The sequence below is a fragment of the Mustela nivalis genome, assembly GCF_964662115.1.
Source record: "Mustela nivalis genome assembly, chromosome: 12".
NCBI classification, from domain to species: Eukaryota; Metazoa; Chordata; class Mammalia; order Carnivora; family Mustelidae; genus Mustela; species Mustela nivalis.
This window is the reverse complement of record NC_139031.1, coordinates 86,546,007-86,570,301: the sequence shown is the minus strand read 5'-3', so window position 1 is coordinate 86,570,301 and position 24,295 is coordinate 86,546,007. Positions and strand designations below refer to the sequence as shown.

At 45.9% G+C, this 24,295-nt stretch overlaps 2 long non-coding RNA genes across 16 annotated transcripts in view; one reads left to right on the top strand and one right to left on the bottom strand.

Annotated features, from left to right (window-relative positions):
* The window catches only part of LOC309844763, a 57,104-nt gene extending 47,467 nt beyond the window's left edge, over positions 1-9,637 (bottom strand). For 3 of the 13 annotated variants that reach the window (XR_014300876.1, XR_014300878.1, XR_014300879.1), the window contains exons 1-3: positions 9,397-9,637; positions 9,085-9,234; positions 7,508-7,636 (exon numbers count right to left, since the gene is read on the bottom strand). This is a non-coding gene — a long non-coding RNA (uncharacterized lncRNA). The other 10 variants (XR_014300875.1, XR_014300880.1, XR_014300881.1 and 7 more) reach the window with 8 other exon arrangements.
* Positions 104-20,000, top strand: LOC309844764. 3 transcript variants are annotated; one of them, XR_014300889.1, is made up of 5 exons: positions 3,549-3,687; positions 3,955-4,045; positions 4,360-5,389; positions 12,318-12,464; positions 19,706-20,000. It is a non-coding gene; the product is annotated as an uncharacterized lncRNA (long non-coding RNA). The 3 variants fall into 3 exon arrangements; XR_014300888.1 differs by lacking the exon at positions 3,549-3,687 and adding an exon at positions 104-338 and having other exon boundaries at positions 3,955-5,389; XR_014300890.1 differs by having other exon boundaries at positions 3,955-5,389.
* The last annotated feature ends 4,295 nt before the right edge of the window (positions 20,001-24,295 follow it).

The following is a 24,295-nucleotide window of genomic DNA, read 5'->3' as shown; positions in this document are numbered from 1 at the left end:
TTTACTTGACAGACGGAGATCACAAGTAGGCAGAGAGGCAGGCAGAGAGAGAGAGAGAGAGAGAGAGAGGGAAGCAGGCTTCCTGCTGAGCAGAGAGCCCAGGACCCTGGGATCATGACCCAAGCCAAAGGCAGAGGCTTTAACCCACTGAGCCACTAAGGCACCCCTTTTCAGAATCTTAAGACACTTTTGTTCTCCTCATTCAGGTTGGATCCCCAACTTTCTGGAGTCAACACCAGCCCAGGCTGGAATTCTTCATGCCTTTAGATTGCTGCAGTGTCCCACCAACATCCCCCAGAGGAGGCAAGAGCCACTCCGGGGTCTGCTGCCTCTTTAAGGTGAATGCTGAATGCTGTGTTCACATTTTCCATGCAGAAACCCTAATGGTGCCCTTGCAGCCACAACTAATGGGCTCTACTCCACAACGTGAGACCCACATGCTTAAGTAAAGGATCAAAGGGCAGGGAAAGGTAGAGCCTGGACCCCTCCAATAGGTTCCGAACCATCCCTTGATGTCCCCACCCCACCCATGTCTTCAGAATCTATGGATTGAGCAGCACTGTTTGTCTGTCTGTCTTTCACTTTCCATCTGTTGCCCTGACCTAATGCTTCATTTTTGAGTGGTAGTTTCATTCCAGGCTAACGCTTTCAGAAGCACTTGAGTCCCAAGCTCCTTTCCCCCAGTCAGCTCAAAAGAGCAAATGGCCCCTAGGGGTTATAGAAAGTGTTTTCTGCCCTTTTCTTTTGCTTACCAGAATTTACCTGAATGTGAATAAATTATGTGCAAAATCGCTTCTATTATGCAATAGATGTTCAGTCCAATAAGTTAAAACAAAAATTAATAGAACAAATTGAACTTAAAAAATTTTTTACTGGGCCTCCTCAGAAGGGCCCCAGGGGATCTTTGTCCCCATCTGCACTCCCTCTGCTTTATCCTACCCACCCCCAATGACCCCATCTGCCCCTAGCCCTTTCCTTTTAATACACACATTCACCAGGGCACCTGGGTGGCTCAGTCAGTTAAGCATCTGACTCTTGATTTCAGCTCAGGTCATGAGATCAAGCCCCGAGTTGAGCTCCACACTGGGCATGGAGCCTGCTTGAGATTCTCCCTCTCCCTTTGCCCCTCCCCACCCATGCCCAATTGTGTGCTCTCTCTCTCTAAAACAAAACAAAACAAAACAAAACACCCCACAAGCATTAACCAAATGGGTAACTGTTGGACAGATGGTGACCAGGGGAGAAGGCAAAGCAGTGAAATAAGGAAGGGAGTGTCCCTAAAGCAACCATTGATGGCCCTACAACAGCATTTAGAGGTGGCTCAGTCCTGCTCACTGTCTGAACCAAATTCATGCTGAGGAAGATGCTTCTCAAATGCAAGCTCGAGTCCCTTGCAACTCAGAAGAACTAGAACGTTGTACTCAGAAATGCTGCCGACCTATCTGGAGCTCCAGTGAGGTTGCCCTCAAGAGACTGAACTATAATAGTTGGCACAGAGTTCAGCCGTGACGTCAGCGCAACGGGGTCCAGAATACAGACCACTGCGTAGGCACTTCAAAGCCATTTGAAAGACGATCACCCCCCAAGCCTGCAAGAGGGTAGCCGAACGGACATTAATCAGAGCTAAAGAAATCACCGGAACATCAGGAGGTTGAAGCGTAGATAACTGAGTCACCAGGGGGCAATTGGCTGGGTTATTGCAAGCGTTGTCCAGGGGAAAGATACCCGCCCCTTCTATTGGCAGGGCGGGTCCTATCATGTCCGTGGAAGCATCGGGCTCTCTTAGCCTGGTGCCATCAAGCACTGGATTTATCTGAACGGCTCTTCTCTGACTTCCTGCTCTTCAGGCAATCTCTGATTATTATCTGACTTCCTCTACCGTGCTGCCTACGGAAATGGATCTGCTACCAGGCCTTTGAGCATTCCATTACATATAGTGGTTTAAAAAAAAATTTTTTTTTTCTGATTAGAAATGAACAAAATGGCATTCTGACCACTGTATTCCTTGGCTTCCCCTGCAGGTTGGCAACTGGGGGAGAAAGGACTGGTTATGTAATTTACGAGTTCCTGATCCTGGGAGGTATTTCTCATTGCAAGTGAAAAAGCTGGCCTTCCAGTTTGGGGGGCTTAGGGCCTCGAGTCTGTTCCTGAGGAGGTTCACATACTCAGGGAACACTTGGGTTTCTGAGCATGGAAGGGGGAAGGCCCTCCTGACTTTGGAATGTGGAATGTTCTCCTTGGTAAAGGACACAGCCACCGAGCCTGGTTTCCTATGTGATAAGCACATATGCTTCTAGCTGCAGTGATTTTTACCATTTTTAGGCAAAGATAGAATGCTTGATTCATAATGTAGGATACAGTGCTTACCGGGCACGGCCCAGTAAACACTAACATTTAGGCTCCTGGAACAAAAATGCAGCGTTGTCTCCCTCATAGGCATCCTTTTAAAAGCTCTCCACAAAATAAACAACGTTTTGAAATTTCAACCTAATTAAGATCCCGGTGTGGAAGCATTTATCAGGCCCATGAACTAAGGAGGGGAGGGAGGAAGGCAAACGAATGATCGCAGCCCCACACAGCCCCTCCCTTTCCCCTCCAAACAAGAGGCAAGATGAGACGGGCGCCAAGAGATGAGAAGAATTTCCATCCTGTTTGGATTACGCAGAGATGCTTTTAGAGGACGCTTAGTAAGAAAACAGAAGCGGTAGATAATGCACAATTGCCTATTTGCTTCTGCTTTGGATACCCAATTATAGACCCTCAGAGCCACGTCCCAAGAAGGCAGGATTTCCAGGCTGAAGCGAGCAGAGGCAGGGACTTTGAAAATGGACCTGCGGGGATCCTGTGTAGTGATAATGGCTGCGGTTTCCATGGTGATGGCAAGCACAGCTCAGATTCACCTGCACACCCTGTCTCTCTGCTCCTTTTGTTCGGAGCAAACTACCATCACACAGCGAAAGATCGCACTGTTAGCAAGGCAAAGGCATTTTCCTGAACTGGATGCCAGCAGTCTGGGCTCTAGGTACAGAGCTTTTGTTCCGTAATGAATCTGCCACTTCCCAGGCGCCTTGTTGTTAGCGTAACAAGGAGGGAGCTGGAGAAAAAAATATGGGTCTAAAAATGCTTGGATCTCACCTGGGCCAAATTTGTCTGAGAAAGAGACTGAGTCTTGAATTCTCAAATCTAGTGAGTCCCAGACCCTAGTAGGTCCCAGACTCCATAAAACCCTGCAAAATGCAAATCTAGGTCCCGCCCGGGGAAGTGGATTTAGTAGGTCTGAGAGGGGCTCCAGGACCGGGATTTTTAAGTTACCTCAGCTGACTGAGATGCAGATGGTCCGCAGACCACAGATCACACTGTTCTGGATATTTGAGGACAGTCTCCCCTTCCTGGAGGATCAAGATTTTAAAGAGAAATGTTGACTTTCAGGGGATTTCCTCCACAAGGAATCCACATTATGGCTTCTAGTCAGGTGGCAGAGGGGCTGTAGAATAGGCCTGGGCTTTAAAAGGCTTGCTTTGAGGGCTCGGTTTATTATAATCCCACAGCAGGGCCCCCTCAGAGTGGCGTCCAGCTCCTGCCTGCTGTGACATCTGGAGAGAAGACGAGGAACCGCTCTCCTGCAGCACCTGGAGGGGCTTCCAAGAACAGGCAGGGGGAGCGGTTACCTGCAAGTTCAGAGATCAGGTTGGAATCACCTTCTGCCTTTCTCATAAGGGTCAGTGTGGGCTTCAGCTTCAGGAAGGGGGAAGTAGGTGTCCCTTTGATTTCCTGTTCTTGCCGATGCAAGGTCCCCACCCCTTGGAGACGTCCCATGACACCCTCTTCCGTCAACCAGTTTTTCCAGCTTCTAGGTTTTAGATGTTTTACCTTAGTCTCTCCCTGTCCCCCTTTCTCTTCCATTTCTGGGTTGCTCTAGATGCTTCTTTTAACCATATTCTGTTTGCTAAATAGATACAGAATTCCCCCCAAACACCTGCTTCCAACGGCCTTGGAGAAGAGCTTGGTGCACCCCAGAAAGCTTCCCACAGAGCCAGCACTTAAGGTAGAGACCAGAGTCACACACAGGGCTCAAGTTGAAATTCAGAACATGCCAAGTACAATTTGTAGGAGGCTGCTCCCCCCGCCCCAACCCCAGAGTCCCCTGGTGCAGAAATACCTTCAATGTCATGTGCAAAGCCCCACGGGTGGTACTTATGCTTTTATTCAAATGCAGTTTCTCCTTGAAGGAGAACAAAGTAAGATCTGAATAAAAGTCCTATTTTTGGAAAGGAGAAGTAAGTGATGCACCGGGAGCTGTTCGCAATGTGAAAACTCTCTCCTAAGGCCTCATCCTTGTCGACTTCATTTTCCTTACAGGAGGTGGCTCATGAGAAGCCCCAGCCACGCAGGGGAGGTGACCACTGTGTTGCTGACACTCTGTGGCTTTTCCCGTTTTCACAGAATGAGAAGAAAAGGACAAGTTTCCAACGGGACGATAATTAGAAAAAAAGTAATGTATAGGCAATTGTCGACAATAGCTTTTTTTTTTTCTTTTTTAAGAATCTCTACTCACTGTTGCAAGCTAGAAGCTCCCTTGCACCGTCCACAGGGCTGGCTTTATAAACAAGTCACAGTTTGGGTCTGAGCACAGAAAGCTAGGGTATTATCCTTGTTGATGGAACTACAGGAGTTCTTTTACGAAGAAAGTAGCAGGGAAAGGAATCCGTAAAAATGCAGTGGTTAAGTCTGTAAGCTTCGGAACCAGGTTGCCCGAGTGCTAATCCCCGCTTCCCACTCATGTGACAGGCTCCTCGTCTGTCACATGGGAAGGGTGAGCGCTAGGTCACATGCTTACGGCGAGACTGAGACTGGGAGCATCTGGTAAGCCTTCAGTGGAGGGCTGGTGCCAAGGACAAGTTGGCCATTCTAAATGTGGAGAAAAGGCTGCTGCCTCTGTTATCACTCCATGGACTAGCCTGGAATTCTCTAGAAGATCAAGGAAACGTGATCACCCTTTGGACTGGAAGAGTTGGCTCTCGGGCCGCCATCTTGTGTCCACAGGGTGGATGCTGCTTAGCCACCATGAATCCCTTCATCAAGCAAGCGAGAGACAGCATGCTTGGAATTGGCTCTAGCCGTTCCTGTTTCCGGCTGACCCCCTTCCCCTTTCCTCCACACCAAGGTTCCGTCATCAGAACCTCTTCAGCAGGTCTTGTACCTGGCCCTCTTGATATGGAGAACTCCTTGATGCGTCCTGTCCCCTCACTTCGTCTCGTTCTCCCTTCCTCAGACATCCACGGCATGCCTGTCGTGCGTGCTAAGTGCTAGTGATATGGCAGTGAAGGAGACAGACCTGATTCCTGTACGGGTGGAGCTTATGTTCTAGAAGGAGAACGTCTGCAACCAGGTAAAGGACAAAATAATAATTCATGTTATAACAGGTGCTTCAAAGTAAAGAAAGAAGGGGCCGAAGGAAAACAGTGCAACGTAGTCAGGGTGCTAGGGGGGGGGGGGCACCTGGATGGCTCAGTGGTTAAGCATCTGCCTTTGATTCAAGTCATGGATTGTCCCAACATCCTGGGATCAAGCCCTGCATTGGGCTCCCTGCTCAGCAGGAAGCCTGTGTCTCCCTCTTCCTCTCCCCCTGCTTGTGTTCCTTCTCTGACGGTCTCTCTACCAAATAAACAAAATCTTTAAAAAATGAGGGAGCTGCTAGGGCAGTGCATTTAGGCTGAGAAAAGCTGACCTCTTGGTAAGGGGATGGCAGGGAGGTCATATTCTCAGGTGATGTTCTCAGCAAAGAGCCGGGCATGGGTTGAGATGAAGAGGTTAAAAAAAGGCTTTGAAGAACTCTGATATTATGGTACAGGTGCTGAGTTCAGGAACGCTCAGGGAAGTATGTTATGTGGCAGGAGCCTGGGTATCTGGTAGATCAGGGACATACAGAACCAAATGCAGTGGTAATGTCTGGGCAGCTGGACCTCTGGAGGTGACTAAACTACACAGGCACGTGAGGCCTGAAGGTGGCTGAGGCGAGGGCGGGGCTCGGATTCCTAAGGCACATTGTTCTGGTGTTTGCTGGCAGCTGCCATTCACAGAGAGGCTGGACCCAGTGTCACAGTGTTTATGAGCTGGGGCTCAGGACGGGTGGGTGGCACAATGTGCCAGGTACCCGGATCATGCAAAGGCCCTATCCTGCCTCTCTCCCCAGTCCTCTAGATTTCCTTAAGCCCTCCAGAGTGGCAGTACCCTCCACCCCCACTCCAGCCCAGCTCCCTAACCACCCATGGGGCTTGTTGAGTCTGCATGCCAATATACTCTTCTAGTCTGATCTTGCGTTCACCCCAGCCCCAATTCCCCCTGCAGAAGACCCAGGTGAGATGTCAGGAGGGCAGGAGCTAGAGGCCTGCATGGAAGAAGGCTTGCTGATGAGTTAAGGGACCAGCTGAACTTGACATTGGATGGAAGAGAACCAGGCTCTTCCAGGTTTTGACTTACATTTTGCCTTTTCCCCTTACTCATTGGGGGACCTTGTGAAAGTTATTCTAGGAACTCCAGGGAATCCTGGGAAGCTTCCAGATTTTGAAGACCTTCATGCTTGGATTCTTTTTTTTCCCCCTCTTTTTGACATACCATAAAAAGTATACAATTCAGTAGTTTTTAGTATAACCATAACCACTATCTAGTTCCGGAACATCGTTCTCACCCAGAAAGAGACCCATAGCCATTCACACTTACTCAGCACTCACTCCTGGCCTCAGCCCCAGCCCCAACAACCAGAAATCTACATTCTGTGTCAATGGATTTACCTGTCCCAGACCTTTTGTATAAATGGAATCACACACTATGTGGCCTTGGCTTAACCCAATGCTTCCAAGGGCCATCCACGTTCTTGCATGGATCCGGACTTCCCACTCCCTCTTGCGTGTAATCAGCACCAGGCACCAGGGGGATTTCTGTAGCACCCACTTTTCTGCACAGGTTTGCACTGATGAGAAGTCAGCATGCCCCAGCCCCCAAGCCTGAAGCCTGCATCCAAATGCTTTTGCATTTACTGCCTCCTCCGTCCTGGATATATGTCCTTCTTGGGCTTCTACTGAGCTATAAAACAGATCAGAATCATTATCTCCCAGATTGTTGCCAAGACTATTGAAACAGCTCTAAAAGCATCTACCCTCTCCCTTTGTATGATACACACTGGGAGAGAACTCTGCATATTCCTGCATTAAGTACCTTGCCCTGCCCCTCCATGCAGGAAGACCATTTCTAGTCCTTGCTCCTGCTGTGTGATTTGGGCATGGGACTCTCTGGGGTGGTAAGAGTTCCAATGAAGCGGTATCCTATCTTCTGGGGACACTACTGACTATCGTGCTAGATAAAGGAGCTACTTGCCTGAGCCTCGGGAGGCAGGAAGCCAGGGGTGGGGGGGCGGGGGGAGGCATCGGACAGAAGCTTGGCTCAGAGAGCCTTTTAGATAAATACGTGCCTGAAAGGAAAGCTAATGGCTATAACGAACCCCGAGTGCCTCAGTCTCCAGCTAGAAGTGCTGAGTTGTAGCTGGCATCTCGGCACAAACAAGTCGTCATATCACAGCCTCAGTTCCCTGGCCCGGCCTGCCGACTCTTCTTGCCACTCCTCTCCATCAGTGAGGAACCTTTTGAAACAGAAGGGGTATCTTTAGAGTGGCCCTGAGCAAGCTGCAGGCTCTGCGGTTCTAATCTGAGCTGAAGACACAGTGGGGGTGGGGAAGGTATATTCTTCTTGGGGCACCGAGACAGTGGGTTTGTACAAAGTTAGAGCCTTGACCAGCCCAGCACTCCTCTCTTATGCCATTTTTAGAGGTACCCCGAGCAGGACCCAGAAATTCAAGAAGGGGAACAGATGGTCTGAGGAGGGTAAAGAAAAGGAGTGATGGGACACTAGCTCGAATTTGGGGTACCCCCGTTCTGTGATGCCCCCTTCTTCTCGTCTCCCTTGTTTGAGAACCTAGAATGGCAGTTCTAGGTCATTCTAAGCAGGCAGGGAAGTGTACAAAGCCACACATTCCAAGGCCCCTCGCTCAGCCACATCCGAATCAATTGCTCAAGGGCATGGGGCCGTCAGTGTTTCTAACAAGGTCTCCAGGTGACTCCAATGTGCACGAGGTTGAGTGCTTACCTGGAGTCACCTCTCACCTCACCTTCCTGGAGGCTGCCCTGGGAGAGCAGGCAAGAAGAAGTCTCTGGTTCATCTGGGGCACAGCCAACTCTAGGAGTAGGGAGACCTCTGCCCCTGTGGGCGTTCACTGGAGACTTGATTTTCACTCTGTCCTTCCTACTGTCCACTTGGCTTTGCTGCGGTCACGGGCAGGCAGCCACACCTGGAGCAAGCTGGGCGTGCATCCCCACACTGATGGGCAGGTCTCAAGACCACTGGGGCCCACAGGAGGCCAGGGACTGGGTAGAGTCTTCCCAGGATAGGGCCAGGTGGCAATGTGGTGGCAGGGGTGCTGCAAGTGGAGCGGGTGGGGAGGATATGGCAGCCAACTACAGCCCCCTCCACGACCCTACAGAACCCCCTAGCTACCTCTGTGCCCCTCAGGAATCTCCCAGAGGGCCGTGAAAGTTCCCTGTGGGTGGGAGGCACTTCTCTAGAGCATCACAGGACCATCCCCAGTACTCTCCTTGCTGCGTCCTGGCAAAGGCAAGCACTGGCAGGAGACAGGGGCACCATTCTGTCGCACTCAAGGATGGGGGCGATGGAGCTCGTCCCCTGCAACCTGTTGGGCTTCCATGAGCACTGCCCTTTTTGGGAAAGCAGGGAGAGGAGGAACTGGAGCAGGAGGAAGTAGGTGGGGGAGCAGGAGTCTAGAGGCTCTGTATTTTGCGGTTATAGGGCAGGGCTCTAAGACTAGAGAGGAAGGAGAGAAAAGGGCACCCTGTGGTGGCGTTCCTGCCACCACCATGGCCACCAGGGAGCCTGGGCCCAACCAAGGTCACCAGGAAGGGGGCCAGGTGCTCCTGAGAGCAGACAAGGAAGAGGCCCCAGGGGAAGGAGCTCTGAGCGACCCTCAGTGTGCTTCCATGGGGGGAGGGGGGAGGTACCTGGGCTCCGCGGAAATACCTGTACTGAATACCATTCAGGTGTAGGATTCATTTCCGTTTAGGAAATTTTCTCTTGGAACTCTTCCGATCCTCCCAACAACTCCGGAGGGCAAGCTGAGCCAGTTCTGTCAGCCCCGGTTTACGGAGGAGGAGCCCGGGGTCCCCAGAGCTGCAGCGAAGAGTCGGAGAGTCCGGCTGGTGAGGGGTGGGGGGGGGGGAGGGGCACGCGTGTGCGGACTTTCACTTTCCCCTTCGCTCAGGCTCCCCCCACCGCGCTCCCTGGCCTCCCGGGAGCCTCCCGCGCCCTGACCTGTGCCCCTCCTGGCCTCACCTTCCCCAGCGCCCCAGTCGGCCGGTCGCCAGGCCCGCCGTCCCCTCCGCGCAGGCGCACGACGCGAGCGAGCGAGGGACCGCAGCGAGGGACTCGGGCTTTGGCCACGTGTGAACTTGAGCTCCTGCCTCGGCGCTAGGCGTTTCATCATGTTTGACAAGATTTACTTTAGCCCGCATTCAGGCCGTTAGCCTTCCTCTCGTTGCTGCGTTCACTTTTACGCATACTCGGTGCGAGCGATTTGTCTCCCGCCCCTCCCCGCCCACCCCCGGCAGCCCCCACCGCCGCCCAAGATCCCAGCCTCCGAAAACCCCTCTCTTCCCCTTGGAACAGTCGTTTGCTGTGGGACAGACTGTTGCCTGGGGAAGAGAAGCCAGAGTTCTCTTAGCTTTTTGGCTCTTTCCTCTTCTCTAAGCTGCACATTTGTTTTACTCTTCCTTCCCCTGTCTCAGTCGTTCCAAGTTTGGCTCCTGCATTGACTTGAGACTCGCCCTGCATTAGCTGCCTGAAATTTTCCTGCTGCTTCTGAATGCTTCCTCGTTTAATTATTCCAAGTGGGAATTAGGATAACCTTTTGTTCTGCTTCAGAAAGAAATCTATGAGCCAATATTCCTGTTGTGCGTGCATGCGGCTCCCTTCTGGGCGGGGAGGTGGGCAGGGCTGATCCTCGGATGCTTGCACGTCCTGGCAGGCCTGGTTTTCCAGAGTGTTCTCGTGTAATTGGTTATCATAGCAGTGATGTGAGGCTGGCAGAGCAGGGATTGGCATTCCCATTTTACAGAGGATCACAGAAGGTGGTTCATGGAGGGTCCCCTGGCTTCAAGTTTTGGCCTTAAACGACCAATTTTGCACAAGAAAACCCTTTGTTTCAGAGTATAGAAAAGTTCAAATATAGAGCCCAAGTTGATATCCGGTGTTGTCTGTCTGCTTGGGCTACCATAACAAAATGCCACAGATTGGGTGCTTTAAATAAGAGGAATCTATTTCTTACAGTTCTGGAGGCTGGGAAGTCCAAGTTCAAGGTTTGCCAGCTGATCTGCTTCCTGGCAGAAGCTCTCTTCCTGTCTTGCAGACAGCTGTCTTCTCTCTGTGGCCTCTCCCTGTGTCTCACGCGAGAGATCTCTCTCCCTTTTCCTCTTCTTGTCAGGCTACAGTTCTATCAGATAAGAGCCCATCATGACCTCATTTAACCTTAATTAGCTCCTAAAGATTTTGTTTCCAGGGGCGCCTGGGTGGCTCAGTTGGCTAAGCATCTGCCTTCAGTTTGGGTCATGATCCTGGGGTCCTGGGATTGAGCTCCAGCTTGGGCTTCCTGCTCAGGGGAGAGTCTGCTTTTCCCTCTCACTCTGCTACTCCCCCTGCTTGTGCTCAATCTCTGTCTCTCTCTCTGTCAAATAAATAAATTAAAAAAAAAAAAAAGATTTGTTTTCCAGATATAGTCAGAAATATATGCTAGATTTAGACATTCAACATAATGAATTTTGGGGGTCTCACAATTTAGCCCATAGCAGATGGTTCTAGGAGAGATCAGTCTGGCTTCTACCATCCATGACACCTTAGCAAATTCACTTTGGTCCAAGGACCTTGGGTTCTCAGGTTCTCAGAACTGAGGGCTCCCCGAGCTCAGCCCTACCTGTGCTCCAGACATTGGCTGCTGACACACCTGATCCCAGCTCCAAAGTTACATATTTCTTAAGGTGAATTAATTGCAGGCCCAAGAGGTAGCAACTTTATCTCCAATCTCTTCTATTAAGTGTTGGTTTATATTTACCTTCAGAGAGCCAACTTATTTCTGTTTCTTTCTGGACACCTCACTGTCATTTCCACATACCACATACTTTATGGAACAAGAGAGAGGTCTTCCACATTTCCACATACTTTATGGAACAAGAGAGATCCCTTCACTTTTAGTTAAGCTTAATCTTTCCTCTCTTGGCTGTGGTTGTCCTCCTATTTTTGAGAATCTCATTGATACCCATGGCCCCCTCATTTCTCTCCTCAGAGAAGACAGATGCTATCCCTCACCTTCTGCACTGGGTGAGTGTAGAGTTCTTGCTCATGATTTTCATTGAAAGTCAGACTCCGCAAATGGTTATTTTCATATTAATCGAATATCATGAAACACTTTTTTGGGAGACCCAATCCTGGAGACAGAAAGAGCCTAACAGGTACCTTTCCCATCTCCAGAAGCTTATTGCCAAACTCTGCCTGCAATTCTTACTTACCCTCCTTTACCTGTAAACCTGCTGCCTTCAGATTCCACTTTGAAAAATGTGTAACTGGGGCGACTGGGTGGCTCAGTTGGTTAAGCGTCTGCCTTTGGCTCAGGTCATGATCCTAGAGTTCCCGGATGGAGACCCGCTTCCAGTTCCCTGGGCTGGGATGGCCGGTTTGAGGGGGGAAGAGGGTGGGGGCACAGGGGAGGGGGGAGGGTGTTGGGGGGTGGGAGTGTTCTTCTCCTTCTCCCTCTGCCCCTCCCCCACTCACGTCCTTTCTCTTCCTCACTTTCTCTCTCTCAAATAAATAAATAAATAAAATCTTTTCTAAGAAGAGGAAAAGATGTGAAGCTAGTTGGATCAATGAATTTGCTCATTAATTCAGCAAATACTGTAGAGCGCTCTATGTGCTGGGTACTGGCCTGTGTATGTTGGGGCTTGCCGAAGCGAGAAGTCTTTGTCCTCCAAAAATGTAGAAGCCCCACGTAAACGAGCGCTGCACTGGTGTATGAAACGAGTTGTGATACGCATTCTACAGAGTAGCAGAGGATCACGTGGGGATATGGCGGGCGTCCTAACCGCGGGGTAGGCGTTGCATCTCCCAAGGCGACCCTTCCGAAGGGCTGATCCTCTCACAGGGTCTTCAGCTCTCCCTGGGCTCTGATAGCTCTGTCTTTTTTTTTTTTTTTTTTTTTTTTTGTATAGCCCTTGTCTTTCCAGCCCCGATTGGTCACGGCTTCCCACCATGGCTAGTCTATAGGCGGTCCATCTTCCTTTCTTGATTCATGCAACCCTTCTGATACTTCTGAAAGTGGTTCTTTCCTTCGAGAATCTTCACTTGAACCATCCCAGGTGAGTTCTGTTTCTGCCAGGATCATCATTACTGAAGTGGGCACCCGAACGTGATGGAGTCTGGACCCTGCAGGACATAGGACCCAGAATCTGGTGTGAGTAGGAAAGAGGGGGAGAGGCATGGTCGGGACCAAGAGAAGCCAATTTATGAATACTAAGGATATGGGGACTTTATTCTGAAAGCTCTGATTAACCAGTGAAGGATTTTAAGAACGAGGGATTTCTGTTTTGGAAAGCAAGTGCGTGAAGGTGGTGTGGAAGGGGTTACAAAAGGGTAATTAGGCAGAAGGTACACAGAAACATAAGCTAATGGTACACCTTAGGGGGCTTTCTACCTCTGTAAGCCATTGGTTCCTAGCCTTCCAAAGTTCTAGTTAGTCAGTTTTCCTTCCATTTTGGAAACTACCCAGTATCTTTCTGATATATATACATCTCTCATAACAAATTAGCCAGAACTAGATTCCATTGCTTGCAACTAGAGTAGCCCGATGTCAAGTTCAAGTAGGAAATGAATAGGGTCCTTAGGCTATGGAATGGGTGAATTCCACAGACTCTTGAGAATCAGTCACTGATTTGTGATCACAAGAACCTTGTGGTGAAGGAAAAGAAGGAAGTCCAGAATGACTTGACTTTTAAATTTGAGAGACTAGGTACACAGTGTACCATTCACTGAGATGAGGATCATTCTTTCCACCCCACCTGTGGGGGAGGGATGATTAGCTCATTTTTGACAAAGTGAGTATGCAAGTGCTAGTAGAAATATTCCATAGACCTTCCGGCATGTGCCTCCTCCTGAATTTAGGAAAACTATCTGGCTGGAGGTAGATATTTGGGAAGCATCAGCTTGTAAATAGTACTTAAAACTGTGGGAGTAGATGAGGTCACTCAGGAAGAGTAGGTAGCCTGAAAGTTGAAGAAGGAAGAGCTGGGGGAAGGTGAGTAGCCCACACAGGTGAGGCGTTAGAGATAGTAGAAGTAGGTCAAGGGGTGAGAGAGTGAAGGGGCTGAGCATGGAATCTGGGTGGGGGCAGAAAAGAGTGACGGGAACACAAAAGGGGTTTGACAGGGTGGAGAGAGTGGGTGGGATACAGAACTAGATGCGCCAGTCTGGGTGAGTGGCAGCTAAGTTGTGGTGATTGGAAGAACAGGATGCGGTCAGGGGGGTGGGTATTTGAGTCTAAGATGTCAGAGATGGAGTAATTCTAGACAGCAATTAAACTTCAGTTGTGGTCTTGAAAGGTCAAGGTGCTATGAGACCAAGGTGTTTTATGGATGGTCTTTTGCACAGAGATGGAAGTTCTCTGGAAGGGAGCCTTGCCACAAGGCGGGAGTTTGAGGTGAAGGGGTAGTGAGGTCAGAGGTGAGAATGACAGGGCCTGAGGGAAGTGTTAATGACCCGGAAGTGCAAATGGGAGAATTCTGCCCAGAAGCTGAGCTTGAAAATACAGAACAGCTTTTATCCAGGTGAGTTCAGAAAAGGGGTCATCCCTGGGAGATCAGAATTTCCCTCTGTGCAGGATAGCAGACCATACAGATGATAGAGAAGGCAGGGAACCTCTCTAACTAGGCTTAGAACAATGAAGGCGTGGTTTTATTTTATTTTATTTTACCATCAACTAGGGCATGACAGGTTAGCAGTAAGAGCTATGAACGAGGAGAATGGTGGGAAATTGGATCTGAGGAGAGGAACAGAAAGGGGAGAGGTGAACAGAGGGGTCTGGCATGCTGATGCTGTCCAGTGAGGTTGGTGGATTCTTAGAAGTGGAAGGGAGCCTGGGTTCACACTGGTTCCTCAGGCCCGGTGGTCACTACCACCCCCCCCCCCATGGTGCCCCTCCCACTCTTTGGCCTTCCATGGGCAAAAGTCACCTGGGATGTGGGAAACTCTGGGATTTGTGTTTCTTCCCAAAGGAGTCATTTCCCACTCTAAGCTAGAGAAGAAGCTCTCTCTCTAGCAGGAATACCCACCGAGAGGTAGTAAGTGTTACCTGGAAGTGTTGATACCATGAATATTTCAAACCTTAAGCACTTCTCACCTGTTTGCATTTGCCACGCTCTGTTGGCTGACATCACATAGAAATGTACTGCCGTGAGGATGATTTTCTGAAGTTTTTATCAGTTATAATTTTATTTATTTTAAAGATTTTATTTATTTATTTTATTAGAGAGAGAGAGGGAGTGGAAGTGGGGGCGGGAGGGAAGAGGGAGAGAGATTCTCAAGTGGACTCTGCGCTGAGCACAGAGCCTGACATGGGGCTCCCCATCTCATAACCCTGAGATCATGACCTGAGCCAAAACCAAGAGTTGGAGGCTTAACTCACTGAGTCACCTCGGGTCCTCTGAATTATAATTTTAAAAAATGTATTAAGAGCACGTTTTTTCTCTAAGAAGATACACTTAGTAGTCCCATAACGAGGAGTAAGAATTCTGTCAGTGTGAACGTAGGGTCTATCTAGTCCAAGTTGGCACATCAGCAAAGAATGTTCTTCGTTGCTTAATGATTAGGAAAGACTAAAATAGTTACCAAATGGTCAAGTCAGGGACATTTTTGTGCAATATACAAAAGGTTCGTTAGCTACCCACAATGGTTTGACATGTCTTATTCTTTGTCATCTGGATCTTTTATCACCAAGTGAAGAGAAGTCAAATATCCTCTGGGGAAAACCCCACTTCTCTCTTGACATAGAAGAGGTTAGTCTCCACAGAGGGCTAGAGCTGAAGGCTCTTGAGCTAATAAGGAAGCCTGAGGCCACTTCTTGTTTGTGAATTCTGACCCCTGGGGGTTGGTTTCTGCAAATGCACCTGCGTGTTGGGGCAAGACACACAGGACTCCAACTTTGGCTTGCACTGCTTTTAAGAAGCACCATCTTGTAACTAGAGCGAGAACGTGATGCCTTGTATTACCAAAAGGAAGAGAAAGGAGGTATTACAAGGCACCTGAGTGCAAAAGTGAACTCATTTAAAAAATAAAACAAAGAACTTGGGATTTTACTGGCAATTCTAATTACCCAGGAAAGGGTTTACAAAAGTGATTTACCAAATCGTGAAAATGTCATTGTGTGTCAGTTTTCTTTATAAAAACAAAACGGCAGGGGCGCCTGGGTGGCTCAGTGGGTTGAGCCGCTGCCTTCGGCTTAGGTCATGATCCCAGGGTCCTGGGATCGAGTCCCGCGTCGGGCTCTCTGCTCAGCGGGGAGCCTGCTTCCCTCTCTCTCTGCCTGCCTCTCCATCTACTTGTGATTTCTCTCTGTCAAATAAATAAATGAATAAAATCTTTTAAAAAAATGGCAAACAGCAGTACTTCCTTAAAGATTCGTTAAGTATTGAGTGTGTGCCTTGGATATTCAAAAATATTGTCAAATGGCCCATGTAACCTGGGGAAGAAGGATGGTGCTATTAGCTCTGGAGAAGACTGTACTGGTAATTGGTGGAATTAGTCAACTTCTGATTTTTTTTTTTTTTTAACAAGGCAACTTAAGTGGGAATGAAAAACAGACTCAGAATATAGGCTTAAGCTTCAAAAAATTCAGTGTTTTTCTCATTTCTTGGAAAACCTGATAATGGAATGTATGGCCTCAGAAGCTAATTCTTTATACCCCATCTTAGCCAAAAGGCTGAGGAGAAGCTAAATCTTTAGCTCCTTAAAAGAATGGGAGTTGAATTGCTACTAATGCCGTGTCTCCCACATACAATTAAAAGCCTCATTATTTGAAATTAACAAAATTAATTTGAAATTGCCTTCAGCAATCAGATTGTGTGAAAGAGGGTCTTCTCTAGGAGCATCTTCTGTAACTCATTTCAGCCATTGGTTGACAGAACCATCCCATCCTAGCCACAGCATAGAGCTCTCCCTAAGCAGTGGTATTTGATGAACAGGGTCTCATCTGTGCAAAGAGAGTAGTGGAAGGGGAAACTTTCCAGTCTGAATACAACGGTGAGAAGTAGGAATCTCCTAGTATCACTGTCAGGGAGTTTTCTATTTTCTGGCTTGACCCCCATAACTATTGGGCAACCCAGAAGACCACGATCAAAACTATGAAGCCAAGTTTATCTGTGACTCATTCAGCAACAATTTTTAAACTTTGTTTTTCAGTGAGTACCTGATATATGCAGACAAAGATTTTAGGGATACATGGCCCGGACCCTAATGGACCTCATAGTCTAAAGAGGGAATCAAATAGATGACTACAAATTTTAATGAACATGATGAAGGAAACAAGAGGAGAGAAAAATGGGAAACATTGTAGCCGAGATCTAAAGATGAGAAGGAGCTTCGTTTGGAAAGATCTTAGTGGGTCCAAGAATCTGAGAAAGGACCGTGAAGCCAGAGCTTTCCAAGCTAGAGGGAGAGAAAGTTAGATGAGTGTGGAAAGAGACAGAATTGGTATCATTCTACCAATGGTTTTCATTCTTCCCTCTGCCTTCCATGACCGAAGCAAAGGTCATTGTCATTTGTTTATTCATTCATCTAATAAATAGGTCCTATTGCTCAGACTATGACATGGTCACATGGCAGCTCACATGGCTTTCAGAGCAAAGGGAGGAGGGCAGGGAGTAGATCTAAGGGCAGACAGATGAATTACCAATGAGGGGCCGAGGGGGGCAAAAAAAGGAAGACAAGGCAATTCTGACTATAGGAGATGAGGCTGAAAAGAAAAGAGGAGATGATTTAGAAATAAATCATGGTTGGGCTCATTGGGTAAGCGTCTGCCTTCAGCTCAGGTCATGATCCCGGGGTGCTGGGATCGAGCCTTGCATTGGGCAACCTGCTTAGCGGTGAAACTGCTTCTCCCTCTCCCTCCGGTCCTCCCTGCTGTCCCCCATTCATGCTCACATGCACCCACTCTCTCTCTCTAATAAATAAATACAATCTTAACCAGAAAAAGAAATAAATCATGGCAGCCTTTGGTGTGCTAAGGAGTTTGAGCTTTATTTTTGGCCACAGGGATTTGGCTGGATTTTTTTTTTTTTAAGATTTTATTTATTTATTTGAGAGAGAGAGAGAGAGAGCATGAGAGGTGGGAGGGTCAAAGGGAAAAGCAGATTCCCTGCTGAGCAGGGAGCCCGATGCAGGAATCCATCCTGGATCTTGATCTGACCCAGAGGCAGTTGCTTAACCAACTGAGCCATCCAGGAGCTCAGATTTTTTTTTTTTTAAAGATTTTATTTATTTATTTGACAGACAGAGATCGAAAGTAGGCAGAGAGGCAGGCAAAGAGAGAAGGGGAAGCAGGCTCCCTGCTGAGCAGAGAGCCCGATGCAGGGCTCGATCCTAGGATCCTGAGATCATGACCTGAGCCCAAGGCAGAAGCTTTAACCCACTGAGCCACCCAAGCGCCCCAGGATTTTTTTTTTTAAAAGGAATTAATTTCAGGGCACCTGGGTGGCTTAGTGAGTTGAGCATTTGCCTTCAGCTCAGGTCATGATCTGAAATTAATTTCTATGAGTTTTTAAAATCATAAAAATAATATATACATTCTAAAAATACTTTAATAGCACAGAAGTATGTAATATAAGAACAAAAAGTACTCATTACTTTCATTTTGTAGCTTATTACATGTGTATTACTATGTGTGCAGTCTCGTAGAAGGTTTTTGAACAGAAGACAACTACTCAAAATGAAGATGATGATGGCGGCGATGCATTTATGGCTTGTTTATTATTATGCCAGATCTTGTTCTAAGCTTTCATAGAACTGATTAGTTTCCATTATGTTGTAAATGCTTTTTAAAATTTATTTATTTATATATTTATATATAATTTATTTGACAGACAGAGATCACAAGTAGGCAGAAAGGCAGGCAGAGAGAGAGGAGGAAGCAGGCTCCCTGCTGAGTAGAGCCTGATGTGCGGCTCCATCCCAGGACCCTGGGATCATGACCTGAGCCAAAAGCAGAGGCTTTAACCCACTGAGCCACCCAGGCACCCTATGTTGTAAATGCTTTTATTACAGTTCCCATTACGGACAAGAGAAACAGAGAGTGGGGTGCTTATTCTCTTATCCTCTCAATATTTCTTAGTTTAAATTTCCAAGAGAAAGACTCATTAATTTTCTATACCAGGACTCACCTTAGGTCACTAACCAAGCTACGGATTGGCTCAGATTTAGCTCTAGCCCCGTGAAGTCACCGTCCTTTAGAACAAAGCAGAGAGTTCCCTCGGCGGCACTGTGGGTGGGACAGGCACCAAGGCTGTTCTATTTGGTACATCCTCTCAGTGATATCTGTGTGTGTGCTTTCGCAGGTTCTTCTGATATTTGCTCCTGGACAAGAAACCCATGTCTACTTTGGGGTTTGGAGTAGGAGCAAACAAATGTCAACAAAACTTCTTCCTTTTTTTTTTTTTTTTAAAAATTTTACTTATTTATTTGACAGAGAGAAGGAGATCACAAGTAGTAGGCAGAGAGGCAGGCAGAGAGAGGGGGGAAGCAGGCTCCCTGCTGAGCAGAGCCCGATGTGGAGCTTGATCCCAGGACCCCAAGATCATGACCTGAGTTGAAGGCAGAGTCTTCACCCACTGAGCCACCCAGGCGCCCCTCAACAAAACTTCTTGAGGATAGAATCAATCTGCCATCAGGGACACAGATGAATTCATATGGGTTCAGGGATTTTTTTTTTTTTTTTTTTTTTTTGCCAGACCAGGGCAACTAAAAAATATTTAAGAGGTTCACTAGATTTGCTTGGCTTTACCAGCAAGCTTTATCGGGTTGGCCTATCAAAGACTAAACTTTCAGGCTGAATAATGGGTTTGCTACTTAGGGGTAAGTAGCTGAAGCATTAGAGGAAGGTGAGAAAATACAACAGACAGGACCTGTGCGGCACATAGGTGGCATTCACACCCAGAGGACGAAGAGTCTGTAGAAACATCTTGCCTCCCATCCCCCACTTACCCATCTCCTAAAAGGAAACGTTTTTCTGTAACTCCGCCAGGGAGAAACCTCCTTGTTTGTTTTAAGAGAACACTCCATTAGTCCTGCGGTGTGGAAAGGGAGCTGGGCATTTTGCATTTGTCCGTGAATGTCTCCAATATTTATGCATAACACTGGTGAATTTTAAGCTGAGAGTGTTACTTGTATTTCTGTAAGAGCTGTCTGTAGGAACATTCACCTGTTGAGGGAATCTAAAAACACCTGGCTTTTTTCAGATCCGAGAGAATTAAGTAGTTTTCCATCAGAGTCTCTCCAGCTTACTTTTGAAAGCTTCCTCTGCTTTTCAGCCTTATCATTGTCCTTTCTTTTATAGGATGTAAATCTCCCAATGAAGAGATACCTAAATGCTAGAGCATTGGAAGCCTTGAGTGTTGTTCTTACCAGGAAATCAAACTGGAGGAAAAAGACATATAACTGTGAATAGAAGACCTCATATTTACATAATTGTTTATTACTTGCATTTTACTCAAATTCTCAGGAGCTCTTCGAACTAAACACAGGAGGAAAGCTTTCAGCAATCGGGAACTAAACACCGATGCTGGTGTGTGACATTTGACCTGCTCCCCTCTGTATCTGAGTTATTTGTGCCTTTTCTCAACTCATTAGACTCTAAGATCCTTGACAGTTGTGTCTACGTTACATTATGAACCCCCATGGTGCTTTGTACAGTATTTAGTAATCCCTGTGCTGAAATGGACTTTCATTTAAATACAAAAATTTCCCCTCTTGGAAAAATTAGGATATTCTCAGCAAAGGACTCTGAAAGGAGCACATAGTAAACACAGTGTAACTGGGGCGAAAGGTTCTCACAGTGTGAAAAGCTCTTACTGCATTAAAGTAATACATATTAAAATAATATACAATTATTCCATTATGGAACTTTTGAGATGAGGATAGCTCAACCAGAACTCTCTACGACAGCTTCGGAGACCATCTATAGAGAGTATAAACTAAGGGCAGGTTAATGTCTAACTACGTTGGGTAGAAGAGAGAAAAACTGGCAGAACCCCACATTAAAAACCTCATTACTTTTTACCTTCACTTGGAGAACCCTTTGCCGCTGTCTTTGTAGCTCTTTTCTACACACTCTCCAGCCCCTGGTTTCAGATTTTCATAAGGTTGTGGTATATTTAAAAACCTCCTGATGCTAACATACTTAAAGCATCAGGCAAAGAGAAGGTAAGAAGAACCTTAAACCAAGGCCCTTAAAAGCACGCTTAGGAGAAGAAAAAGGACCTTTTGGTTTGGGAAAACTATAAAATAGTAACCAGCATCTTATCATTTATTTTTAAAACAATGCTATTGTTATTGGGTCATAATTTTCCTTTTGTGTATACGCTCAGTTATCACATAGTAGCCCATGAAATTGATGGGCATGAAAGCAGGGGAAAGTAATGCATTTGTGCAGTGTCTCTCTTACCCTAAATTAAGATGGGAGATTTGCACTCAGTTTTTGCAGGAAGGAACCAAACCTGATGAGACCAGTAGAGCAGAGGCATAATAGATTAGTACCAGGCTCTTGTTTCTAGACTAGACACACCCAGAAAAATAGGAAATACAGTAATTACTGTATTAATCTTTTCTCCTCAAGGGAGATTAATCTTAGCCTAAAATATGACATGCGGTTGGTCTTAGAAAAGACTCTTGTTTGTTGATTCCTGGAGTTGTTGTCACAACTGGAATGGTTTGTTGAAGTGCCTGATGGTTGCTCCTTTACTTGAGGGCCTAAAAACAACAGATTTTCATCTAGTGTTATTACACAGAGGTTGTATGTAAAAATAAGGTAGATAAGTTGACCTATGAAATTCTGGTTGGGACTTCTGGGTGGCTCGCTTGGCAAAATATCTGACTCTTGATTTCGGCTCAGGTCATGATCTCAGGGTCGTGGGATGGGCCCCTGCTGGGTGGGCAGTCTGCTTGAGGTTCTCTCTCTCCCTCTCCCTCTGCCTCTCCCTGCTTGTGCCCATGCCCTCTCTCAAATAAACAAACAAACAAACAAACAAATAAATAAATAATTCCTGTTGACTCTTCTGATCTTCTGGACCATCAATGCTTTCTGGTATTGTCTCCGGCTTTTTTTTTTTTTTTTTTTACCATAAAAGTTTTATTGAGATATAATTCATATACCATACAATTCACCCATTCAAAGTGTATAATTGTAATATAGTCACAGAGTTGTATAACTGTCATCACAATCAATTTTAGTACATTTTCATCACCTCAAAAAGAAATTCCACGACCATGAATAGTCACTCCCTGTTTTGCACCCCAACCACTCCTCCTCCACCCTTGCTAACCACTAATCTACTTTCTGTCTCTATAGATTTGCCAGATTTGGACATTTAATGTAAATGAAATAATTGTATTGTGACTGGCTTCTTTCACATAGATTTAGGGTACTGTTGGCAGTATTCATCGTGGGGTAGCATAGTATCAATATGTATTAATACTTCATTCTTTATTTTTGTTGCTGAATAACATTCCATTGTACATTGTAATTCATTCATCAAGTGGTGAGTCTTGGGGGATTTCTAACTTTGCCCATTACAAAGAATGCTGCCAAGAATACTTTATACTAGTTTTTATGTGGATGTAGGTTTTCATTTCTCTCACCTAAGCGTTGAATTGCTGGGTCATATGGTAACTCGATGTTCAGTCTTTTGAGGAAGCACCAGACTGTTTTCCAAAGTGGCTTTGCCATTTTCCATTCCCACCAGCTGTGTATGAGGGTTCCAATTTCTCTACCTTCTCTCCAGCCTCTTTAATCTCTTTTTGATTATTACCATCCTAGTGGGTAGGAAGTGGTATTTCATTGTGGGTTTGATTTAGGCTAATGATATTGAGCATCTTTTCATGAGCTTATTGAGTAATATTTTCTTTGGGGAAATGTCTGTTCAGATCCTATGTCCATTTCCACACTGGGTTCTCAGTTCTAGTCCATTGATTGATATGTAGTCAGTTTAGAAATTGGGAAATGTGAGTCCTCCAACCTTGTTCTTCCTTTTAGAAATTGTTTTATTTATTCTGGGTTCCTTGTATGTCCATACTAGGATCAGTTTGTCAATTTCTACAACAAAGCCAGCTGGGATTTTGGGGAAGACTGTGTTGATTCTGTGATCCGTTTAGGGAGTATTGCCATCTAACAATAACATCTTCTAATCTAAGCAATATCATGCTTCAATGTTTGTTTGTTTATTTATTAAAGATTTTATTTATTTATTTATTTGTCAGAGAGAGAGAGAGAGAGAGAGAGTGAGCAAAAGCAGGGGGAATGGCAGGCAAAGGGTGAAGCAGGCTCCTCAATGAGCAGGGAGCCTGAGGTGGGGCTTGATCCCAGGACCCTGGGATTATAACCTGAGCTGAAGGCAAACACTTAACCGACTGAGCCACCAGGCATCTGTTATGTTTATTTAGATCTCCTTTAACATTTTTCAACAATGTTTTGTAGTTTTCAGAGTGTAAGTTTTGCACTTCATTATTAAATTTATTCCTTGGCATTTTATTCTTTCATGTGTTATTGTAAGTGAGTTTTTTTCCCGTTATTTCATTTTCAGATTGTTTCTTGCAAGTGTATAGAAATGTGATTGAATTTTGTACGATTGATTCACTTGTATTCTAAGGTAACACTTAACGCTGGTAACAGAAAATATCCACAAGAAATACGGTTCATTCTAAATAGATTATGCTAATGAATAACACATTATAGCCAAGCAGTGGCTCTGTTTCATCCTGAGGACTGAAATAACTCATAGAAAAGCAGATGCATAATTCAAAGGCATTTAAATTATCATATCCATCCCATTGAGGCCTTTTGATTCTTAAGTATCTCCTGGAACAGGTAAATAGCATTGTTTATTTCTATTTGGACTTAATTTTCTCCAGCAACAGCTAATAACTAAGTACTGGCATCCCAATTCTCTCTTCCTTCTAATTTTGACTCAGATGTCAACTCCTCAGAAGGTTCTTCCTACCCATCTATGTAGAAGGTAGTCCTTCTGCCTTTACTTGGTAATACATTACCAAGTTTATTGCCTTAATCACACCCATTGAAAATCTGTAATTATCTCATTTGTTTATTGTCTATCTATCCTGCACAGTGTAAGTCCATGAGAACAGAGATTTTACATGTATTTGCTTGCTACAGAATTTCCAATGACTAACACAGGCTAATTTTTTGTGCAGTAGGGAATAAAGGGATTTTCCAACTACAAAAGCATAGCATCAATAACTACTAAACAGGCAAAGCAATAAACAACTGGCATTGACATTGCATTTGTGAATACTTTTATATACACCCTGAAGAATTGTGGAGATATGAATAAGATGGGTCAGAAAGACTCACTCGTTAGCTAAGTGCCTCAACTCCTCACATGAGCCTCAAAGCTTGGGTTCAAAGTTGGCTTCCTACAAAAAATGACCTTTGGAGTTGCCTTTCAGTACCTGAACTCTTGGATATTAGATTTGCAAGTGTCCATGGTACATTCTGCGGCTGTCTGGGGAAAGTCCATGAGAGGATTTTCTTTTAATTTGAGTATTTTGGATTCTAGCAATTCTAATTATCACAATATTATTCATTTGATTAAGTCTAGTTAGAGGTCTCAAAATCTTTTATTCTCTTCTGCAGTTTCTATATCCATCCAGATTTGTATCACTTCAAAATATTCTCAAGTCAATTGACATGTTTGGTGAAGACAAAATATTACAAGAATCCAAAATGTGCCTTACATATTTCATTAAGATAAATATAATATTTTAATAGAGATCCAGGAAATTTGGAGGCTTTGCTTAGTACGGGAATCTGGAGTGAGTGTTGTTCTGGCTAACATTGCTTTTCCTTGCCTATACAAGGCTAGTCAATATTAAAATTGTCTTGCCTGTCCTAATCTATTAAAAGGAATCACGC